The sequence below is a fragment of the Diplotaxodon limnothrissa genome, linkage group LG17, assembly GCF_057381915.1.
Source record: "Diplotaxodon limnothrissa isolate DT_005_m linkage group LG17, D_limnothrissa_male_GT1.1, whole genome shotgun sequence".
Lineage (NCBI taxonomy): Eukaryota > Metazoa > Chordata > Actinopteri > Cichliformes > Cichlidae > Diplotaxodon > Diplotaxodon limnothrissa.
In genome coordinates this window covers 31,789,181-31,813,348 of record NC_140612.1, presented here as the reverse complement: position 1 = coordinate 31,813,348, position 24,168 = coordinate 31,789,181, and the positions used below count along the sequence as shown (strand labels likewise).

Sequence of the window (24,168 nt, the reverse complement as noted above, 5' to 3'; positions counted from 1 at the left end):
TTTCTGCTTGTGTGGTTTTTAGTTTAAGTTTCACTGCATGTGGATCTGAGTGTTGAGGTACGCTGTTATCACAGTGGTCATAGTATTTGTAGCCCAAGCAGCAGAAGACGTAATGAAGATCCTCCAGTAATTGTTTTCATGAATAATGGATTCTAACTGTAAGTCAGTCGTTAAAAATCCACTGCTTCTTGGACTGATTTAATGCAGCACGAGCTGTCACTCAAGGGACTGCACTGCTTGAAATTATTTAGCTGACTGGTTATAAAAAATTTTATAGTGCTGGCCTGGACATTTAGCACCTCCTTAGGCCAAAGTTGTATTGTTCTAAAGCTATTGTCTCTCATCAGCTGCAACTCTGACTTCTGTAGACATCACCTGTCAGAGGTGCACATGAGAACGCAAATGTCCCACCTACTGTAGTCAGATCAGAGATCTGCCGGTTTTTAAACCGGCGGTTCGACCCTTTGGTCCTCCAGGTTGGATGTCCAAGTATCCTTGGACAAGATGCTGAACCCTAAGTTGCCCTGGATGCATCCTTTGGATTGTAACTGCATGAACACAGAGAGTATTGCTAGGGTCTGCGATTAGAACTACTAGAAGTATTCTGCTTGGCAACGGATCTGTCTAAATAGAGGCAGCAAGAAACACTTTGCACTAGGGAGATGACAGTTTAAAGATTAAAATCTCTGTATTGACTAGGTGGGACATATACGTTCTCATGTGCACCTCTGACAGTGGATTTCTACAGAACGTAGGATAGAAAACAAGTGTTTAAAAGCACTTGTATGTCTCTTGTGTATGAATGAGGATTGTAGTAAGAAAGTGCTATGATTGCTCAAATTGAGTAGAAATGCACTATATAAGTACCAGTTCATTTACCATTTTAAGACATCACAGTTATATAGTTTTATATTATTAGATATATTAAGATATACCAGTGCAGTAATCTGGACAATCTTCCAAAGTTCGCGTGTGAAAATGGCTTAAAATGTTATTCAGTGTTTACTGGGGCACTGCATCACAGATGGAACAAAGTGTCAAGCTGGAGCTCAGGCTCTTCGTTTTCTCTTACTCATGCATGTGTATTTTCATTATACGTGTGTCGTGGGTCTCTGGTAGTGACGGTTGACTTTCAGCTGCGAGTGAGCGGATGCTGTGGTGCGTCACATCACCACCACCGCATGTATAAATGAAAGCGGAAGAGGATACTAAGCAATATAGGCCAAAATGCAAGTGGGGTCGACTTCCTGATGACGGTGTCAAATCAGATAATGACACCTGCATGATATCTGCAGTATCAGAGATGCGGTATCCTGTCTCAACATTTGAAAAGTATTCAAAGTAGACACATAAAACTATTGCATTTTTCCTGCAGTCTGGCCAACTTTTGACAGGATGGATTGCAGCGCACCACAGGATGCTGTTGCTTCATTGTGGTGCACTGATGCAACTTCTTTATTGAGTATTTGTCTGTCACGGGGCGAGGTGTGAACAGGAGACGTGTAGGCAAAAAGTGTATCGGTTGGTGAAAGGTTGTGCAGCATCGAAGGAAAAGGAGAAAGTCTTTCAGCTTTCACTTCTTGTCGATGAGCAGGCAGAGAGACGGAGGTGCGGTGAGCAGTTGGAGATGTAGAACAACAGTCTCGGGCGGTCATATGACGTTTAGCACACTGACTGAGCCGAGGTTTCAGCGGAGGAGGAAAACAGTGACATGGACTCACGTGGAACTGCTTGCTGTGATGAAGCATTTTATACTGTGCCACAAAAACAACTTTTTCGGCTTATAAATGTATATTTCATGTTTTTCTGCAAAGTGTTTGTCATATTTAGACATTTAACACTGATATAAGGCATGGATACTGATTTTTTTTTTAATTTTATAGAACCTTAAAAAGACTGAGGTCACACTGTGCAGTTGAATGTTTTCTCTGCTAAACCGCTGGTGTTTATGTTTCTCAGCGTGTGCTTATTTCCTGTGGGAAGCATGTGCTTGTTTTTCTGTCATCTCCATCACAAGATGCTCCACGAGTCTTCCTGAATCCCAGGAGCTAAAATCAGCTTTGCCTGATGCCCTGCATCTAGGAAACGGCGGTGTGTTTATCGGAAAACAAACGTCTAGCCTTTGTTGAGCTTTTTCTGTCACACATGCTTGTCTTTATCGCCGTCTCTAACTCTACTACTTGTCGAAACGGAGAAACTTGGGGATTCTTGACAGTTCTTTGTGTCTTGGAGGTCTCCGTCTCTGAGTTGAGATTGGATTTTTAAAACTATTGCTTGGTTAGTTTGCTAAATGATCAGAATAAACTTGCTGACATTTATGTAATATATATCCTGAATTACTGGAATGCAAAATGTCGTTCATGCATTATATTCCGTGCGTGTGTTATATAAGAGTATTGAAGGACTGTGGTGATTGAGTTATATGCATGCAAAGGCAAGTACTCTTCTACATAAGAGGCTGTAATCTGGTATCACTGTGTGTCTGTGACTGAGCAACTGCTGACATGTGGCAGAAAGGTGGGAGTAGAATTACACGCACACATACACACATGCAGACACACACACACTAGAACCAATCACATTCACTCACTGGGTGGGCATGGCAACTGGAGATCTGTGGGAGTTGGCATCATCTAGAACTTGTCAGTTTTTAGCGTGGAAATATCTCTGTGTGACGTGAGTATGTCCCCCTTGCCATCCGCACCCACTTGTCACTGCAGTATGCATATGTTAGTGCGATGCACGTGTGTGTTTGTGTTTGCTTGCTTAAGAGTTGAAGGTGTGTGTCTTTCAAATTCCTGGCTTTGGATCCCAAAACAGGATCATATTTGTGTCCAGAGAAATTTGTAGTTACATGGAAGCAGAACGGGAGATGAGAAGGGAGATGGAGCTGGTACTTTGCTTAAGCGTTTGATGAATAGCTAGAGGGGGGTGGAGAGGAAGAAGGTCATCCAGTAGCTAAGGTGCCTTATCAGAGTGTCTGTTGGAAGATGGATGGGAAAGAAGAGGCTCCTGTAGGCGTCCTGGAATGAAAGGAATTCTTGTGATCAGTTTGAACTTGGGTTACTTAAAGCTACAGATCATAATAAGCTCATGTAGTCTTGGTAAGAAAACTAATTGTAAGTTTTGGACTTTGTTTGTATCTCAGTGACTCATGAACTAGACCCGGCAGCTATGACCTAGGAGCGGCCGGATTTCTTGCAATTTAATGTTGCACTTAATTTATGCATCACCCGCTATGATGCTGATTGTGAAGGCACAGACAGGACAGAGCGGCTACATATATGCAGCTCTCCACGCAGGAGGAAACAGCAGACGCAGCGAGAGATCATCGAGTTTATTTCCTTCTTAAAGCATGAAGAGAAAGCATCTTATAAATACACCAGCCGGAGAGTCACACTTGACCTTGTTCACTTGAACGCCGACTGTTATTAATGAATATAAGCCATGGCTATCAGCTCGTTAGAAGTTGAACATTTGGCTGTTACTTTTCCTAACCCTACACTTTACAAATTGGTCGTAGGTGTGAATGTGAGCACGATTGGTGGCCTGTGTCTTTGTGTTAGCCCTGTGATAGACTCGCGACCTGTTCAGGACGTACCCCGCCTCTCGCCCTATGGCAACTGGGATAGTTTCCAGCCCCCCGCCCATGACCCCGAACTGGATAAGCGGAAGAGAGAAACGGGTTGTATGAAAGACCAGAGGCTGAGGGTGGGAGGAGGGGTACGAGTCAAAGTTCAGCCTGATCTTTCACAAGGGATCTTGAAGAGCCGGTTCAGCATTCGACCACCGAAGCAGTGTACTCTACCAAACTGATAGAGGGTGTTGAGCGCACAGGCGGTTTAAATCAGTTAAAATATTAAACAGAAAGATTGATAGGTGGAGTTGGAGAACTTTTGGAGGGAAGTGGGTTGGAAGACGGGAGTGGGGGAGGGGATGCTAGACGAATGGGGGTCGAGTTTGAGTAAGTGGAAGGTGATTGTGGAGGGACCCCTGTGAGAAGCTGGAGAAACTGAAAACACGGGGGAGGAAGGAGGGGAAATAGTGGGAGAGAAAAGACAAAGGAAATGAAAGGAGAGGATGATCAAGAAGGGGGAGAGGAACATAGAAACGGAGGATGAATTGAAGAGAGAAGAGGGTGTGTGACCTCAGGCTCGGGCACCATAGACTCTCAAAGACCTTCAACAGCACCACAAGGCGGATTAGCCCCCTTCCCACACAGACACACACACGCATGCTTTGGGGCTTTGCAACTGTCCTTTAAAAATGGTTATTCAATCAATGCCTTAAGATAGAGACTAGTTGCTGAGTCCAGGCAGCTTTTGCAGAAATGGAGATTACGCATCAGTTTGTTGACATCTCTCATATCATTATTTTGTATTACAAATTCACGCTTGCATGATTTTTATTAGCAGAACTATCATGACATTGACAAAATGAGGCTAACAACATATGCTTCAGGGTGTCCGATTTTAGCACGGCAGAGCACTATTGTTGACCCATTTTAATCTGGTGTTGGTCTGAAATACTTCCATGTGCAGGTAAAAGGACAGAGCGAAGAGGACATCGGGCATTTAAAAAGTATTATGTCTGCAAAGCAGTTTCACTAACAGTGCGTTCTCCCTATCTTTATGAACATTGCTAGGCTTCACCTACACAAGCAACTGCCAGGATTTATTTTTTATTAAATGAAAAAAACCTTGTCCAACAAATATTTTGACCTATTTCAAACTCGAATCAGAAATCCTGATTGGACCGTTTCGAAGGTCACATGATGCTCTCGGAAACTATTCCATGCAAATATTTTCAGTTGATGATGTATCAGACAGAGCAAAAGTATTTTACAGCGTGATAAAATATCCTTGGATAACTTCAGGGCGGCAGAGCAGAGGTGTAGCGGTTAGATTTTCCAAAGGTTCATATTTCTCTGACAAAACAGCAAACCGCAGCAGTGTCAAGGCCTTGAGCAGAGGCTGCTTCTCCCTGCTGATTGATTCTGGAGTTACTGTAGTAGTCAGCATTGGACAGACACACATTATAAAGGGATAGAAAGTGTGGGTTCACTTCAAGTGTGTTCTTATAAATGTTTTAAACACCAGCTACGAACTCTTTACACAGTTCCCTTTCCTTATTAGCATTAAAGTAGTGCTTATGTGCCTGTTAGGTTTGGTCTGTGCTCTGCATGAGTTTTTGTGTGCATGCAGTTGGGCTGTACTGGTGTGAGCTCATACTGCAGCATGCTTCTGGGGATTGCTAACTTATTCATTTGGCTAGGCTGCAGACGAGCTCGACTGTTTAATTATGGAAACTTGCTGGATGTTTCCTGTGTTTTTGTTGTGATAGATGGATGTCTAAGTTCTTTAAGAGCCACCTTTCTGCAGCACTTTCTGCGTAACAATCAGGGTGGAAAATCACCACCAGCCTCCCTAAAACCACACCTGTGGTTGTGTGTTTATCAGCCGCTAATGGTCATGATATCACGACTCATGAATCTCTTATTCTTTACTAAATCTTATTGTAAAACAGGTGCATGTTGTGTTTCCACTTTGGAATCTATAGCAGTCACTGTGATCAAACAAGTTTGTTTTTTGCCTTGTAAACTGCAGGAATGCAGCACATACAAGAGAACTTTAGTATCCTGTGTTACAGTAGGTGAAAACCTGACGCACACTTTTACGTAATAGCAACAAAATCAGCTGGAGCAGCAATCTCTGTGACTGAAAAATGTAGTATGAGGACGTGCGTCAAATATCAGTTCTTGGAAAGGCCATTTGAAGCTGGCCCTAAAAGCAAGTCAATTCCCAGACTTCTTTAAAATGCTCAATTCCAGCTATGAAATGAACATATTTATAGCTAGGTACAAGTACTGGGTTTGGTCTTCATAGCTAATTTTCCACTTGAGAACAATATATGTTATATAAATTCTATTTGGATAATTTTATAGCTTGAAATTAAGGGAGTGGCATTTCTGATTAACAGGCGTAGCCGCTGAGGTGACTCACTGAAGTGGACCTATTGTCTAGGGCCTGACCAGTATGACGGCTCTGGATACTGATATTTTGTGATTTAACAGGCCGATTTTTTTTTTTTTTTTTTTTTTTTTTTTTTTGAGAAATAAAAACATAAACAGACATCGTCCCGAAACATTTACGTGTTTATGCCATGCTCGACTCTGCCCTGATCAGTTGCTGGTTGTACTTACGTTGTTAAAATATGTGTTTTGCATTCAGGGATTTTGAAGAGTGTCCTCTGGTGGAAAAACTGTGCAACAGCAAGACGCATAACATTGCTAAACGGTGGTTTTCCAGTCGCTTCTTTACTTTTTAGATTTTAATGTATTAGTTATTGCAAATGCTGATGCTAATAGGTAATAGTCATAGACAGAAAATGTCTCTTGGCTGATAATATTGGCCCACTGATAAATCGTCAGGCTATATTTTGGCTATGTTTGAGAGTTTACCACCTGCAGTGTTGGTGATTAAACCAAGGACACATTTAGGAGTCTCTGCTTTTTCAAGTAGTAGGTATCTGTCTGTGTGTTGCATTTTTACAGTCTATAAATGCATTCTTTTAACCAAGCTTGCTAGCATCAGCTAAAAAGTTAGCAAATGCTCTCTGGTTCAAATATGGTTGCTTCAAAAAAACAAGATGGCAGCGACCAAAAATGCTAACTTTGAGGCTTCAGAATACGAGCTCCAGAAATAAAAGGAGGTAAAATTGCAGTGGCCATCTTTTATATACAGTGTTTCAGATATGCAACAGCTCCAAAGCCCAGCCAGCTGGCTTTATAAGGGAAAAAGTGGGAAAAATGCCTAAGCTGATAAAGTTATTTAGCTCTGATGTCAGATAACCTGGGAATGATAGAGGGTGGACATAGAGGAAATCTCACTTTGAATCATTTTGTTACTCATCCTCATTGCATGACTCTGTCTTCCTCTTGCTTTGTTTTTGCCTTGCCTCCATCCATCCCCCGGCGCAGTCATATGTCAGTAACCAGCTGTGAGAGGCAGAGGAAGAGAGGCACAAGCTGGCACTTCCTCATACTGTCTCCATTACCACACACATTAACTTCCGGTTAATGAGCGAGCGTGTACACCAGTTTCACATAATGTAGAGCGGTGCGGTCAGGCTGCGCTGCCTTTCATTAGTATTGATTTCAGTGGAGGGTTGAAGTGTCACTTGGCCTGGATTTCAGGTCATGTTGTGTTATCAGCAAGGAGTGGGGAGTCAGATAGTGCACGCGGAAGGTCACTAAAACAGAGACCTTCCAAGCGTGGGAGTGAAGCATTTTATCACACAAACATAAATCTCACTGGAAAGCTTTAAAGACCCGGATACGTGTGCTAACAGTTTAGTTATGCGAAACAGTCACATTGACTGTGCGCTCAGAATTACTGACCTTTCTCCCTCGCAGTCTGTTTATTTAGAAAAAATGAGAAGCAAGTGTATTAGTGAGCAGACTTTCAGCGTGTGTGTGTGTGTGTGTGTGTGTACACAGGGAGACGATGCTCAAGTGTTTGGTAATCTCTTCTAAATAAAGTCATTCTGTAAAATGAAAGGATCTGAGAGCTTTAGCAACTGCTCAAATGGGTGTGTGTCCGTGGTTATGTCACACTGAGTGAAACACAATGCGTGTGTATGTGTGTTTAGTGATTATAGTATGGTTTAATTAGAAGCAGGTTGTATGTATGTGTGTACTGTAGGCTCACAGAAAGACTGTGCTTACAGTGTGTGTGTGTGTGTGTGTGTGTGTGTGTGTGTGTGTGTGTGTGTAAGTATATTGGGGTTAGTTGGGAACAGTAAATGCATCAGGCAGATGTTAGATGACTTGCACAGTGAGACATGTTTTTCTATTCCCTCTCACACGTTCTTGGTTTTTTCCCCCCTTTTAGCCAAGCGTCGTTGCTCTATGATTAGATTGACTCTCTTTCTTTTATCTCCAACCACTCCTGCTCATGCTGTCCTAATCCCACTCCTCTCTGCCTGGTATCAATCTTTCCTTCATGTGTCAACCCTTTAACATTGCTTACTCATCCAGCCCATAATTGATCTATGTGTAATCACAAATTTGAAGATGATTTTTTCAAAGACATCTCTCATCTGTTAGATGTTGCAGATAGTCCAAAAAAAAGGGTTTAGCCAAAGTATGTGTGTTTACAGGCCTGTATACACACACACACACACACACACACACACACACACACACACACACTGACGAGCGTAAATGCGAGTGTGTGTGCGTCTGATTAGTGAAGAAAAGCGTTTTGGTTTTCCCCTTTCTTATTTTTCCTGCCCAGACGGCCCTAACAATGCTGATATTATGCGAACAATCGCTTCCTGCTAAATCCAAAGCTGCGATTGGCTGACAGCTGCAGATCAGAAGCAGAGGATTGGATCACGTTGTTTTGAGCCTCAAGTGATAAATCTGGGATCAGGTGGACAGTTTCTGAAACTAGTCTGGGGACAGAAGGAAAGACAAAAATGTTGCTATTAAACAGGCTGTTTAATAGCAGCATGAATACTAACTTTTATCTAGTCATCTGGTAGAAATTCAGTGTGTGCTTATGAATTTTTTTTCCATCACTGTTTTTATTGCAGATTTTCCTTTAACACGACAGTGTCTCGACAGTAGACACAGAACAACAAAACAGTACAAACACAAAACGTACACAACAGCTCTTAAATAAGGCATAATACAAGATACAAAATACAAAATATAACATACAAGAGGTGGTGAGTCAGTCTTACAGCGCCCGGGTGGTGATCACGTGTGTAGTAGTCCTTTGAATAAGATAGCGGAAAGGTCCGGTCCAATATAGTCCAAAAAGGGGTGCCACATCCCATAGAACTGACCCACACTGTGGTGTATAACGTGTGTGAGGTATTCCAGAGGAATCAGTTCAAAAACTATTTTGCGCCAGCCACAGACAGTGGGAGTCCTATCGTTGATCCATTGTAAGAGGATATTTTTCCTGGCTGCAAATGTTAGAGTGTTATACAATCTTTTGTTGGCCGCCGCTTTTAGGCGGTCACTTGGAAGACCTAGAATCAGGGACAAAGGGTCCATCTCTATATCAACGTGGAAGATTTTCCCCAGTTCACCTGTAATGTCAGCCCAGTATTCTTGAAGCTTATAACAGGACCAAAAACAGTGAGTTAAAGTCCCTACATCAGTTTTGCACTTAAGACACACAGGGGAAAGAGAGCGGCTGAAGAGGTGTCTGCGGTGAGGGGATACGTGTAATCTGTGTAAAATCTTAAATTGGATTGCTCTTGTCCGAGTACAAATTGAAATCCTTTTTGCGAGAGACCAAACGGTATCCCACTTATCTTCATCTATGGTTACCGACAGTTCCCTCTCCCACACACCTCTAATCCCCTGCGCATCAGTGGTAGTCAAAGCATTAAGCACATGGTAAAATGAACTCAGAGACACCGTCAGCTGTTGCCCAAACAAAACCCTCTCAACATCAGATACTTCAGGGTGCTCAGCAAGGGTTGTATTGTGAGTGATATAGTGTCGTATTTGCAAAAAACGAAAGAAATCCTGTCTAGGCAAGCCGTAACTGTTGGTAAGCTGTTCAAACGACATGAGTTCACCACCCGAGAAAAGGTCACCAAGAGACTTAATATTCTTATCAGACCATCGTTGAAAGCCGGGGTCCAAAGAACCCGGAGGGAAAGCAGGGTTATTCATTATAGGGGTAAAGGTTGATGTTATTCTCGATCTTCCCTCAAGACGGCGGACAATTCGCCACGCTTTTAGGGTGTTGATTGTTACAGGATTTGTACAAAGGGCCTTAATTCCGTTAAAATCATTACAAAATAATAGATCGCTCAGTTTGCATTGTGACAGAGCTGTCTCAATATCCGACCAGATTGAGGTTTTACCCCTAACCCAGTCGCTCACAAATCTTAAATGGGCAGAAAGCTGATACAATCTAATATTAGGTAGATCCAAGCCGCCCCTGGAGCTTGGCAGATGCAACACTGCCATCTTGAGTCTGGGTCTGCGCTTGTTCCAGATGAAAGAGGTGAGCCAACCATTTATGTCCTTCAGTACTCTCTTAGAGAACAAGACGGGGATCATTTGGATAGGATACAATAGCCTGGGCAGCACATTCATTTTGATCAGGGCAATGCGTCCTAGCCAGGAGACAGGAAGTGACGCCCACCGCTCTAGGTCCTGTTTGAGTTTGCCAAATAAGGGTGTGAAGTTGGCTTTGTACAATTGGTCGAGAGACGGGGTAATAAAGATCCCCAAATACACAAATCCATTAGGAGACCATTTAAAAGGAAAGGAAGGAACAGTAGCCGGCATTGTGAAAAGAGTACCGAGAGGCATGGCCTCTGACTTAGCCAAATTTATTCTATAGCCAGAGAAATGGCTAAACCTGTCAATCACCTCAATGAGACTGGGTACGGATGTTACAGGGTTAGTCAAAAGAATCAAGATGTCGTCCGCGTATAAGGTTATTTTATGACACAGCTGTCCAATCTCTAAACTACGTATTGTGGGCGTCGCCCTTATGGCCTCAGCAAGAGGCTCTATGGCCAGAGCGAATAGAAGGGGCGATAAGGGGCAGCCCTGCATAACTCCCCTATGAGTGTTGAAGTAATCAGACCTAAGTCCATTAGTCAGGACTGCTGCCTGTGGATTATTGTAGATAACTTTGACCCATTTTATAAAATTCTCCCCTAAGCCGAATTTGCCCAGAGTATACAACAAATAAGACCACTCAATTCTGTCAAATGCTTTCTCCGCATCGAGAGAAAGCACCAGGCCGTCAATAGATTTTTGCTTGAAAGCTACAATAGCGTTCAGTAAGCGTCTAACATTGGTGGCTGAGTTTCGACCCTTTATAAAGCCTGTCTGGTCCTCCCTTATCAGCACAGGTAAAAAATTTTCTAAGCGGGTGGCCAGAATTTTAGAAAGCAGTTTCCTATCTACATTCAAGAGGGCTATAGGTCTATAGGATCCGCACAAATCAGGACACTTCCCTTTCTTTAGAATTAGGGAAATGTTGGCTTCCTTCAGTGTCTGCGGGAATTCACCCGTAATGAAGGAGTGGTTGAACATATCAAGAAGCGGTTCCACAATAATATCCCGAAACTGTTTATAAAATTCACAACAGAAGCCATCAGGCCCTGGCGACTTTCCACTTCGCAGTGATTTAATAGCCTTAAACACTTCGGTCTTAGTTATAGGGCTGTTAAGGGCAGTCTTCTGTTCCTCTGACAAATTTGGTAAGTCGAATTGGGTGAAGAAATTATGCATCAGCTGCACCCCCTCCGGGACTTGTTGAGAAGAGTACAAGGCTTCGTAGAACTTCTTAACACAGTCATTTATCAGTTTGTTTTCATATATCTTGTGGCCACCTTCATCAGATATCGCTGCAATGGTATTCGATTCTGCGCGCTTCTTAACATAGTACGCCAGACATTTACCGGCCTTATCTCCATGCTCATAGAACCTCTGTCTGGTGTATTTAAGTTTCTTCTCTGCATCTCTGGTAAGAAGGCAATTCAGCGCTGACCTGAGTGCGGTTATTTCTTGCCATAATGGTGGTGATGGGGAGGCAATATATGTTTTCTCCTTATCCATCAATTCGCTCTCTAAAGATTTTTGTTCCTCCATCCGTTGTCGCTTCTTTGTCGCAGAATACGAAATAATTAGGCCCCTCGCATAAGCTTTGCATGTTTCCCACAAAACAGAGGCAGTAGTAGCTGAGGGGGTGTTGATATCCAAAAACGCTTTAAATTCTGCAGAGAAGTGAGAGGTAAATTCCTCATCCTTAAGAATAATGGTATTAAGCCTCCAGTGGCGGGACCTATGAAGTGCAGCTTTAAGATCGAGATCCATGATTACCCTAGCGTGATCTGAGATGATTATACTTGTTATGTCGCACGATACTACTGAACCTAAGTCAGTTTTCGGGAGAAAAAAGTAATCAATTCTAGTTTGGGACCTATGCGGAGCCGAAAAAAATGTGTATTGCTTATCGGAGGGGTGAGTATATCTTCAAGCATCCACAAGTCCAAACTCGTCGCATAGAGCATGAAGCGCTTTGGCCTGAGGAGAAGGAGTTGCAATGCTGTGAGGAAATCTGTCCATAAGCGGATTTAACATTAAGTTGAAATCACCACCAATAATAACGGTAGAGTTAGGAAGAAATGGGGCTAATTCCAGAAACATTTTGGTAAGAAAGGTAGTTGGGTGGGCAGGTGGAAAATAAACATTCAGTAATAAGATATTTTGGCCTTGCAAAATCCCTTTGACTATCACGTAGCGGCCCTTCAGATCCTTAACGCAATCAGTTACTACAAAAGGTACATTTTTCCTAATCAACACTGCCACTCCTCTACTTCTTGTAGTGAAGGATGAAAAAAACACTTGTCCATATAATCCTTGTTGCAACTTCAAGTGTTCATTATTATCAAGATGTGTCTCTTGTAACATAGCAACATCTACACCGTCCTTTCTTAGACAAGTAAATATCTTCCTCCTCTTAATAGGGCTGTGAACCCCTCGTACATTCCAGGTGCATATTCGCAGCCTACTCATTATTAGACTTATTCATGTATCACACAAAGCATATTGAGCCAAAGGGTTCACCACACCCTGGTTGAAAAAATAAATAAATAAAATAAAAATAAAAAAGGCATGAAAGAGCTGTGTGACGGAACATTCAAAGAACAGTGATTTGGCAACAGCCCTACTAAACATGTAGGGAAAAACCAATCTCCTCCTGCCCGTCGGGAAAGCCGAAGGGCATTGCACGCGCGTAACTCACGCCTACCCATAGACGAAAACACAGTCCGTCCGGTGCCCGATGGGGTGGAAGATTTCACCTGGTCGCTTATAAGCAGCGAGGACGAAAAAAAAGAGTCATATACGCCTAGATTCGGCAAGTACTCACACCGGTTAATTAAGGCATAGTGTGAAGAAAAGGAGTACTCCGGTGGTTACGGGGATTCAGGGCAGCGAGTCCGCGTAGGACGCAGCTGCCTCCGGTGTGTTAAATCTCTTCTCCTTGCCGTTGGCAAACAGCCTCAGTGTGGCGGGGTAGAGAAGCGCATAATCCACATTCTTCTTCCTCAGGCAGCTTTTCACCTCGTCGAAAGCCTTGCGTTTCTTGGCTACCGCCGCTGAATAATCATTAAAGAAGGAGACTTTGATCCGACTTGTTGGTTGGTTCGGCTGCGTAGCCAGGCGCCGAGCTGCGGCCATCACACGTTGTTTATCAGCAAAGTTGTGAAGCTTCATAATGATGGGTCTGGCGCGCTGGCTGGGGCCCGGCCTCGGTGCTAGAGAGCGGTGAGCGCGGTCTAGTTTGATCTTCCCATTTTTAGTTGTGAGCTCGAGATAGGAGGGGAGCCATGACTCCATGAAGGCGACAACATCATTTCCCTCCGTGCCCTCGGGAAGCCCGACCAGGCGAAGGTTACATCTGCGGCTACGGTTCTCTAAATCGTCCATGTGGTCTGCCATGTCAGTTACTTGTTTTTCGAGTCGAGCCACTTTCGCCTGCAATACACCTGCCGTGTCTTCCACGCCTGAAATCCGTATCTCGGCGTCTCCCACCCGTGTCGCCAGAGCCTGGATCCGAGACGTCTGTTCACGGATTGCGGCCAGCACAGTATCAACTTTAACATCCAATAAAGTTGTAATGCTGTCAGTTATCTTACTCAGAGCCGCAAGGATATTCGGGTCGATATCACTCCCAGTTTCCTCAGCGTCAGCGGAGATTTCTGTGTCGCTGGCGTTAGCTTCTTCAGGCTCAGCCGCCATAGGACCCACAATGTCGCTAGCTTGCACAACCGGAGCTGTCTTTTTCTTAGACCTGACGTTAGGCATTTTAGAAAAATAGTCGTCCAGACTCATTATAGAGTTACTCCCACGCACATTTGTAACGTTTCACCAGGTGAACACGTATTTTAGACGGATAATCGGGGGACCTCACCGGAGCACAGCGAGACGGGTGTTCGCGCTACGACGCCATCTTGCCAACCGTGTGCTTATGAATTAAACAAATCTGTCTTGTTGCCTACAAAATGTCGAGAGTCTCTGGCTGAAATGAACCCTTTGGCACTTGAATGATAGGGCGTTATCACCACTGGAATAAAGGAAAAAAACACTTTAAAAAAAGATTTTACTTCTGGTGATATATGAAGACTATTTGGAAAACACAGTCATCAGTCAGTATTAGTAGAATGCACAAAAAGTCATCTCTTGATGTATCTCCATTTCACTTCTTTTCAGTTTTTCATCTACTCACTACATGCATAATTTATTGCATTTGTGTTGATACCAGTGAGTCATTTCTAATGGACTTTTTTTCTCATATGAAGCAAGAGCCTGAAGATTTGTGATTTATGATTTCGGCCTATAAGAATAAATAACTTCATTTAAATGCCTCCCGTTGCTTTTTGTATCTACAGTCTCAAGACTGTTTGGATGGATGGATATATATTTGACCTGACATCAGACACCCTTTCTCAGCATGGTATGGTATAGATTAGATTCTGCTGAGCTTTGGTGGACAGCTGTTGGGGAATTCAGTTATAATCAGATAGTTATTACATGATTTATTAAACTATTATTATTATTATTAATTTAATCCTCTTATTGAAAAACACAAAGCGATCGACTGTTGGCGACAAGGTTGACTGCCCGCTCAATAGACCCGTACATGCCATAAGAAATTGGTACAGGTGATTGCGTAAGTGTGTGCATCCTGACCTGAGTCTAAAAAAGATCTCGACTCTAAGCTGCCTGTCGTCTGCACCAGCGTAAAGTGACCTGGGACACACATCACCGTGTGTGTGCGTGTGAACCTGTTTGTGTGTGTCTTTGCTTTATATTTGTGTTTAGTCTGCTTTTGCTTTTGTCTGTGCCCTGACAATGCACAGACTGTTCTGCTGCGTGTGCAATGCTCAGTCTGTTTTTGCAGAGGAGCTACTGTTTCTGTCTTTGTGTTCACCTTTTATTTTGTGTGTGTGTGTGTGTGTGTGTGTTTGAGGAGGGGGCAGCCCTCTGGGTTCATTGTATCCCTCCCAAATTCCCCGCATTCCATTGATAAGATGTCATTCCTTAGTGAAATAGTGTGTGGGGGTGTGCTTTAAAATATGACACCCCTCCCTCCCCCACAAACCCCAAATAAATGTGGGTGTGTTGGAATATCTTTGGTTCCTGAATCTCTGCTCCATATGGTTTTACTTTTCAGATATCAAAAGTCAATGAAACAATAGAGTACATACAGTGCTGTGTAAAGCCCTCATTTCTTTACATTAGACAGAATTTCTTGTATTGTGCGGTGGTCTTCAGCAATAGTTCCTCTGATTTTCTGACACTGGCTGCTTTTTCACCCATTTTCAGTCCAGTCCTTATACCTGACATTTTTTTTCTTTGTCTGGTCTTTGTTACTAGCAGCCCGTCTCATAAAGACATAATTTGTTCCCATTTTAAAATAATGTTTTTGCACCAACAAGGTGATTCCCAAAGAGCTGGCAGATCAAACCTAGCCTATTTCAACATGCTGTGAGTTTGTCCTTAAAACATTTAAAGAAACTGGAAAAGTAGAGGACAAAAAAACCCTCCGCAATAAATCTACAGCACATGAACATGATCTCAGTCAGTCATAAGAAATCTTTGTGGCTGGTTGGCTGTCAAGAATTCCCTATTTCTTAATTAGGGAAACATGGAGAAAAGGCTGAGGTGTGCCAAACTGCAAAACAACTGGACTGAAAATCAGTGGCAACAGGTCTTAAGGAGTGATGAATTCAAGGTTTGGGGCTGCATTTCAGTCAGCTTGGTCATCAGATTTTGATTCACCATTCAACACCACCGCTTAATTTTTCAGCATGACTATGATCCCGAAAGCATTTCTGGATTGAAGAGCACTCAATGGGACATTATCGGTCATCACTGGTGTCCCCAGAGCCTGGACCTCAATGTTAATGAAGCAGTGTGCGATCATTTTGACAGAGAATGGAACAAGAAGCACTCAACATCCAAAGAAGAGCTGTGAATATTGTACAAGAAGCCTGGAGAACTATTCCTGAACACCACCTAAATTATACTAAGACCTTAAGAGATTTTAGGATGGACTGAAGAATATAGATGGTCATACCAAATATTGACTTTCAAGCTTTTTAGAATTGTTTAAGCTCTGTTTTTACATATTTTTGCACATTTCAATAAATCACTGCACCTGTTACCCCTTTTTCTTTGCAAAATATTAAGAAATCAAAGGGGGCTCAAGAGTTTTGCACAGTACTGATGATCAGAAAATAATAACGGAGTGCAAGTAATCCCAGTTGATGCACAGGATTAAAAGCTTGATTTGGGTTTAACGAGTTCATTTGCTTCTGGAAATAGAATTTAAGAACAGTGAGACAAAAGGAGCAAAGCGTTGTACAATCACACACTGCCTGTGTCTGTGTTTGTCACACTGCTTTTTTTTTCTCTCCTCTGCCTCTCTCTCTCTCTCTCCCATTTTGGGTGTCTCTCTGTCTCTGGCATCGTCTCTCATTGTCTGGTTCTGTCTCTTTTTGTCTCTCCATCCTCCACGACCTTAACTAAAGCCTGTGAGGGGGGAAAAGACGAGAGCGACGGAGACAGAGGGGGGAGCAAAGAGAAGGAGGAGATGGGATTTTTTTCCCCTCATTTTTTTCCCTTTCTGTTCTATAAATAGCAGCAGAGTGTCATCTGCCGAGCCATAACTAGAGCAGAATGAGTGGGGACTGTGTGTCGCTGCTTGTGTCACACTGTTGCGGTTATGTGAATAGGTCTACTTTTTGCGCTTTCCTTACCTAAAAAAGATTTTGCACTTAGAAGTTAAAGTGTTAAAATGTTACAACAGATTTCAGAAGGGATGCTAAGATTATTGAAGTTGTAATTTTTGCCTCCTCTCTATCATAGTTTTCATAACCTCTGACAGTGTAGTATATTTTCATTGGTATTAGCATATTGAACCAGTCAATACTGCCATTGTCTGCCACAAATGGATGACAGACATGTCTGCGAGTTTGAGCTCTAGTTTCGAAGGCCTTAGTTACAGGCCTAGAGACCAGTTAGAGACCAGATCCCGTGGGAACAGCTGGTCAAATGTGTACTCCCTGACCGGCTGGCAAGTGGATGCTGACTGTTACTGGGTGAAGTTGGTTGCAAAGAGGGTGCTGGAACAAAGTCCTCCTTTATCCATTTGCCAGTAGTTTACATGGAAGACACTGTTTTTGTCTGTGAACACTTTCTACAAACAAGTGGGATGCAAACTGGAAAAAGAGAACAAAGTAAATGTAAAAATTGTACCTTTTGAAATTGTTGGTTGCAGCAGTGAAGCGGGACTTTTACTCTGAGGTCAAACGGTCGGTGTTTCTGGTTTGCGTTGCACTTTTGCAAGCTTCAATACTCGCTTCCAGCAACTCGCCAGCTGGTTGGGGAATGCACATTTTTCCCTTGCAACTGGTGACTGCTAGGGGATCACCAACCAGTCTCTAATCCTATGTGACTGAGGTCTATAGGAAATCTTTAGAGTATTTGTATGATACAGATGTTTATTATAATTCAAGCAAACACTGAAATAAATTATTTTTGCCTTAGCTTTAAGAGAGCTAGAGAAAGCCATCTTATTAAATCTCTATAAAAGCATTTGATGAATTGGTTTCTAATTTAGTTTCAATTTTCATGACCAGTTTGTGGAAAAAGGAAGCACATGTTCGAAATGCAATGTTGAGTGGACACACATAGAAAAATGTACACACAACAACAGACTCCGTGGTCAGTGAGGCAGGAAGTTCTCCTCACCAGATTAGGAGTCAATCCTTCAAAAACCACACTTGCATGATGTAATCACCGCAGCCTGAGATCACATGGATGGTATGCAGCGCTCAGTGTCATTTGAATTGAATGGGAAAGCCCCCTTTGGTCTATTTAATGCCGTGGTCGGGTGCAAGAGTGAGCAGCTGCATGATTTTTTTTTTGCTAGTGTATGTGCCTGTCTGTATCATATATCAGAGGGTGTTTTTTTTTTTTTGTTTTTTTTTTCCAGTTTTAAGTCTCATCACAGCTGTAGTCAGGTTGAAGTCATCAAATTCATGATGAAATTGTGGATTCAGGAAACCTCTATCTGATTCATCTGATTGCAGTTTTTATTTCCCCCTCCAGAAACGAGTTGCTGCTGTGAGATAAGGCAGGTCATGGGGGTATTGCCTCATGCTCTTATCACAGAATCAACAGGTCCTATGTTGGATTAAGCAGCCTGTGTCCTTTTGATGTCATTTCAAAGTAAATTCCCATCTTTTGTAAAGCTGGTCTTTTGGTTAAAGCCACAACTAGCAGCTGATCACAGCATGGAAAGAACATAGTAAGTTTAGCAAAGCGCCACAATTTTCACAGAAGTTGGCAACGCGGGGGAAATGGTTTTTTGAGTCGCCTTACGCTGTTGAAACCTTAAATTAAAGCTAAATTGAATCAAGGATAAACAGTCAGATCTTTTTTTCTAAACACAGATAACTGATCTTAAATATTTCCCCCTTTTTTTAAAATTGCCAAAGTGGCAATTTGCCAAAGTGGCAATTTTAATGTTATTTTATGGTTAAGGCTCCATTTGACTGCTTTAGCTTAATGGTGTAGTGGTTATTCACAGTGTGGGCTCACTGAGAATAATATGGAGTGCATTGTTAATATACTGGTAACATCTGTGTTTTTGGTACAATGAGTCAGCATGTCTGAAGTGCAAAAGCTCGTTATCCATTCTGTTTTCTAGCATGGATTAGCAACAGGTGTGCAGGACCACTTAACATAGAAGCCCGACTCTCAGGGGCTCATCTCATTGTATGCGCCGGCACCACCACAAAATTAAAAAACAAAAGTGTGCCTCCAGGCTTTTCTTGTTCATGTGTAAAAGCGCACACACAATTACAAGTTATTAAAGCGGGGTTAACAGAGAGGTCAGGTCTGCTTGTTTTCGGTTGTCCTTCCTCCTTGTGCATTAACGAGCTGTGTTGCATCGTCTGTTCATTGTATTAAGTAGGGCTGTTCGATATAATGATATATATTGGATGACGATATAAAAACTTCTATCGTTTCATTTTACGCTATTGTTTGTTTCGTAGTGTCACAAAATAAACTGTTTACGGCAATATTTTTTCATCGTTTTGATGGTCACTGTAGTGGCTATATTCATTTCTTAAAGTTCTCTCTTTCTCTTATATTTAATATAACCACACTACAGACGGACAAGCGCCTGTTTTTATGGGTTGTGGTTAGCAACAACGACGGTAACAGCATCGCGTGTCCGCTTGTTTATGTTCCACATAAACCTTTCACAATAAAGCTCAAGATCCTGTTGAGACTTTTCAAAATAAACCGAATCACGTGAAAGAGCAGATTATTTACGGATGAGAAGTAAAAAGCCGTCAGGTGCTAAAAAATAAACCTTAGACTCAAACGTTAGAGCAGGCTTTTCCCCGCAGCACGCCGTGTAATAAATACTCACAAAGAAAACTGCGGCTGTTACAACTTATGTCTAAAAATGTATCGTTTCATGCATCGGTTAAAACACTCGACTTCAGCAACATGACGCGCAGCTGGAAACACTTCCCGCAAGTCGAGCTGCCCGAGATTCACAGAATTTACAGAAAATGGTACATTGTTGTGATTTATATCATTATCGGGACGATAGAATTCTTATATCGGGATATGAAAGTTTGGTCATTTCGCACAGCCCTAGTATTAAGGGTGATAAACGGCTCATTGCTGTCACGCTGACTTTGTACTGTGTTCAAGAGATGCTTAAAAAATGGGCACTGAAAGACATTAATCCCCCCCCTCCCAAAAAAAACCCCAAAAACAAAACCCTAGCATTTGGGTACATATTTTATATCTGCAGTTTAAATGCGTTGCATCTAAAACTGTTGCCTTGTTAACTCATTAATGTCTTAATATTCTTGCTGATTAAAAACCAAAGGCAGTGGGACGAATATAGATTAAAAAAACATATATATGTTTTTATTGGGCAGGAAGTGCAGCAAAACCTCGGTGAATGTAGCACAGAGACAAACAAACTTTAAAATAGGCTGGACATATAACTCGCAAGCCTACACAAGACAGGGCTGAAGGCAAGAGCAAGGGCAGAAAAGGAGCTAGGCAATTCAGAGAGACGTTAATGGCTGATGAGCAAACTGGAGCGAGATATTTGCAAAGATAAATGGAGACGGACAGAGAGAGGCCGATAAACCGAGAGATGCAGGCAAAGTCCAAGAGAGGCGAGGCGGCACAAGAGAGGGTGACACAGACAGGGTGAGTGAGCGTAAGACGGAAAGTTAATGGGCAGCTTTAGGAGGTAATGGACTGTAGATCCCCTGCGGTCTGACGGCAGTCCCATTCAACCTGTGTACTTTAGGCATTGTGTGCTCCACTGTATATTCAATTTCCAGATGCTCCCATGCCCACGGGCTTTTGCACAAGAGTGCGGAGCAGCTCTCACAACCATCAAAGGCAGTGCGGCAGTTTAGTTTCAACTGGAAGGAATTATTTGACATGTCAGGTTGAACTTTTGTATATATATTTTTTTAATCAACTGGTTTAGTTTTATGGTTTGACGCATAATGAGACGTTTTGAGAAACACACATGAGGATGGCTTTGTAGATCTTGTGCACTCCTGATATTTCTAAATGAAGAAAAGGAGGAAACAGAGATTATGGGTTCATCCGATTCTCATGAGAAGAAGCAGCAACAGGGAGAACTTGATGGTTTGATCCAGGAGTTGAAGCTGTATCACAACTGCTGTACACATTGTAGGATGTCAGTTTGAGCTCTTGTTGGCAGAGTTAGGGCCTATCTGAGGAGGCAGAGAAATGATTACAGAGAGCCGATTGATATAGAGCATTTCCATATAATCGTTCACTCAACATCAATGCAAAGTTTGAGCTATAAGTGCACTTGTTCCCAAAGGCAGTGATCTGATTGGTCAGATCTGTTTATTTGGATCCCAAAAAAATCAGAAAAGTGAAGTTTGATACAAAAAAAATTTCACACGTGAAATATTCGCATTAATTTTTCACTTCAAATTCAAATTCAAATTTTATTTGTCACGTACACAGTCATACACAGTACGATATGTAGTGAAATGCTTGGACAACTGCTCGTGACCTAAAGAAAACAAAAAAGGAAAAGGCTATGAATAAGATAGGAAATAAATATGAAAAATTAAAAAGGGTAAATTTAACTAAGAAGGAATAAAATATAAATTAAGGTTAAAAATGAAATAACTGTACAACACAAATTAGAATGAAGGGTAAATTTAACTGGGAAGGAATAAGATAAAATATATAAATTAAAGTTGAAAATAAAATAACTGTACAACAAAATACACAATACACAATATAGAACTATATAAGAATGTATGAAGAAATCTAAATATAAATAAATATATACACAATAACAGCAGCTGTACAAGTATTAACCGGAAATGAAGAATATAGTGACCAGTGTTGTGCAAAAACAAAGTTCAGAAAGTCCAGTGTGTGTGTAAGAACCATATGTGTGGGTCAGTACTGTGTGGTGGTGTGATTGAGAGACCGTATCGCCTGCGGGAAGAAGCTCCTCCTCAGTCTGTCTGTGTTGGTCTTCAGGGAGCGGAATCGCTTTCCTGACCTCAGCAGAGAGAACAGTCTGTTGTTGGGATGGCTGAGGTCCTTCACGATCTTCCTGGCCTTGGTCCGGCACCGCCTGCTGTAGATTGAGGCGTGTAAAGGCCTCAGCATGGTGAAAAGCTCAAAGACTAAAGCAGGCTAAGATCTCTTTGTTTACATGGACAAATGGATAGCAACAAGATAAACGAACAGTAAAAAATATTGGCTTTGCTGTTTTTAAACACGGGTATCCACCCAGAATTTCGCAACCCTGCAACCGTAAATTACTGTACTGCAAACTTGCACCCTGCAGTTGATATTGATAATACCTCAGTGAGCTTCTGTGTGTGTGAGTGTGTGTTTGAAGTGTGGGTGGTCATGCATTTACGCATGCAAAGCCATGTGGCTTTATTTGCAGAAGAACAGGTTAGGGTGTTTATGTATCTTCAAATGCTGGCCAAGAAGAGCTTGTGCTTTTTAGCATTCTAAATATTAAAGCTACGTTTTTACTGACTATATATAGTAGAAAGGAGCCTTTCTTTACACATAAATCACAATTAGCAGTTCGTTAGAAGTGGGAGCAACTATGCATGACATGTCTCTGCTGCTGAACTCATTCTTTATATGACCAAGCAAACCCGATAATAAAGAGGCGCACACACGCACTCAGACAAACACGCTGCATCCTTAAGTTGCAGGTGGGACTGAAACCACAGCAGTCTACAGCATATCCGCACTCTGTGGTTACTGCTCGTACACATAACCGCTTTGCACAGTTCTATTTCTATATGTTAGAAAACAAATTCAGATATTGTGGTCAGCCACCAGCAGCCTGCTACCTGTGCATATTCATCTCTGTAGTAACCCATCAAACATGTCAACTGCCGGAGTTGCTGCATATTTCACCTGCCTGCAAACCTCCTCGGCCTGAAGCAATGTTGTAAAGCAGAGTGGACCAAAACTCCTCCACAGCAATGTGAGACTGATGAAGTCTCACAGAAAACAATTACTTGCTGCTAAAGATCATTCTACAAGCTGTTGAATCACTGGGATACTTAGTTTGTCACAGCACTGCATGTATCCTATTTTTATTAATTTAACTTAAACTATATGTTGAGGACACGTAACCAAAAATAAATATTAGTAATTGTTGCTTTGTCTCATTATTCTAATGGAATTCCTTCTTCAGATTAACTATATCCTGATACAACAGCATGCAGAGATCATTTGGCATTTAATTTCCCCACTCAGTGCGATTAAACTTGCAGCAGAGAGCTTTGTTTTGGGGCGACTTGAGAAGTATCTTCCAGCACATTTTAGGGGGGATTTAACAGTAAAACTCTTTTTTTTGTTGAAACAGCAAATCTACTGTGACTGCAGTGGTGGGGAATGTCCTTAATTAGCCCAAACATTAACTGTGTTTCAGCTCACTAGCTTAAAGTGAGCAAAAAAAGGGGGAAAACTGGGTCAGAAAGAGAGGAACAAGGAAGCGCACAGTGACAGTACATGTTAAGCTATCAGCATTAAAGCGTAATTACAAAGAAAAAAAATCACCTGTGTCATATCACTCACTGATCTTTATCTTTACTTCACCAGAAACGCATCTGTAAGGTTTGATTAACAGCCATATGTGCGTCTTGTTTGTCAGCGCGTGGGGAAGGAGCACGTAACAGGTCATCATGGGAAGGGCCGCGAGCCAAGGCAAACAGTATCACAGTGTACTCTGTTGTCACCCACTCTGTCTCGACATGTCTGCTTTACTGCGTTCACCTGGTATTTTGGATCCAGGATGTTTTCTGTCATAATTTCCATCTCTTGCTTTATAACTGATTTTTGTCCCCTTTCAATTTCTTTTTTTTCCCTTCTTTAACCAGAACAGGTCCTGCCAGCAAACGTTTCTCCCATGTCAACCAAACATAATGAATGATTGTTTCTTTTTTTTTCAATAGCATGAATAATACTACGCACAAACACACACCTGCTTTTGTTCGGGATTTCCTGCAAGTAGTAGATCATAACTGAATGCCATTTAGGAGCCGAATGTTGGGTGTTTTGATATTTTGAAATGTTTTTGCTCCTCATGAATTTGAGGGGAACGCATGTTGCCGACTTATCTCCTTGTTTTTATGTTTAAGCTACCAAGCGACTTTGGTGTCATTTGGGAAGTCGGGAAGCTCTGCTGGCTGTTTTTCAGTATATTTTGAATTAATTATTGGAGAAATGACCTGCAGATGAATCGGGAATGCCCACTACTCTAAATTGCCTAAAAAGACAACAACAAAAGTTTCGTTATATCATTTGAGTGTTTCATTAATCAGGCAGGTTTATTCTTGACAAAGCTCCTGTCATGTTGTCTTCTATGTTGGCTGTCTGCCCTTTCTCACAGACTCAGATGTGAGTCAGGTACATACACCTGTCTGAGGGTGGGGGTATATGCAGGTCTTAAAAACAACAGACATTTTGCACAATACTTCAACTCCTTTTTTTGCCTTTAAACTTTTCCTCTCTCGTACTTTTGGCCTCCCATT

At 42.0% G+C, this 24,168-nt stretch overlaps 1 protein-coding gene across 1 annotated transcript in view; it reads left to right on the top strand.

Annotated features, from left to right (window-relative positions):
- The window catches only part of wnk1b (WNK lysine deficient protein kinase 1b), a 98,245-nt gene that overhangs the window by 5,473 nt on the left and 68,604 nt on the right, over positions 1–24,168 (top strand). The window lies entirely within an intron of this gene.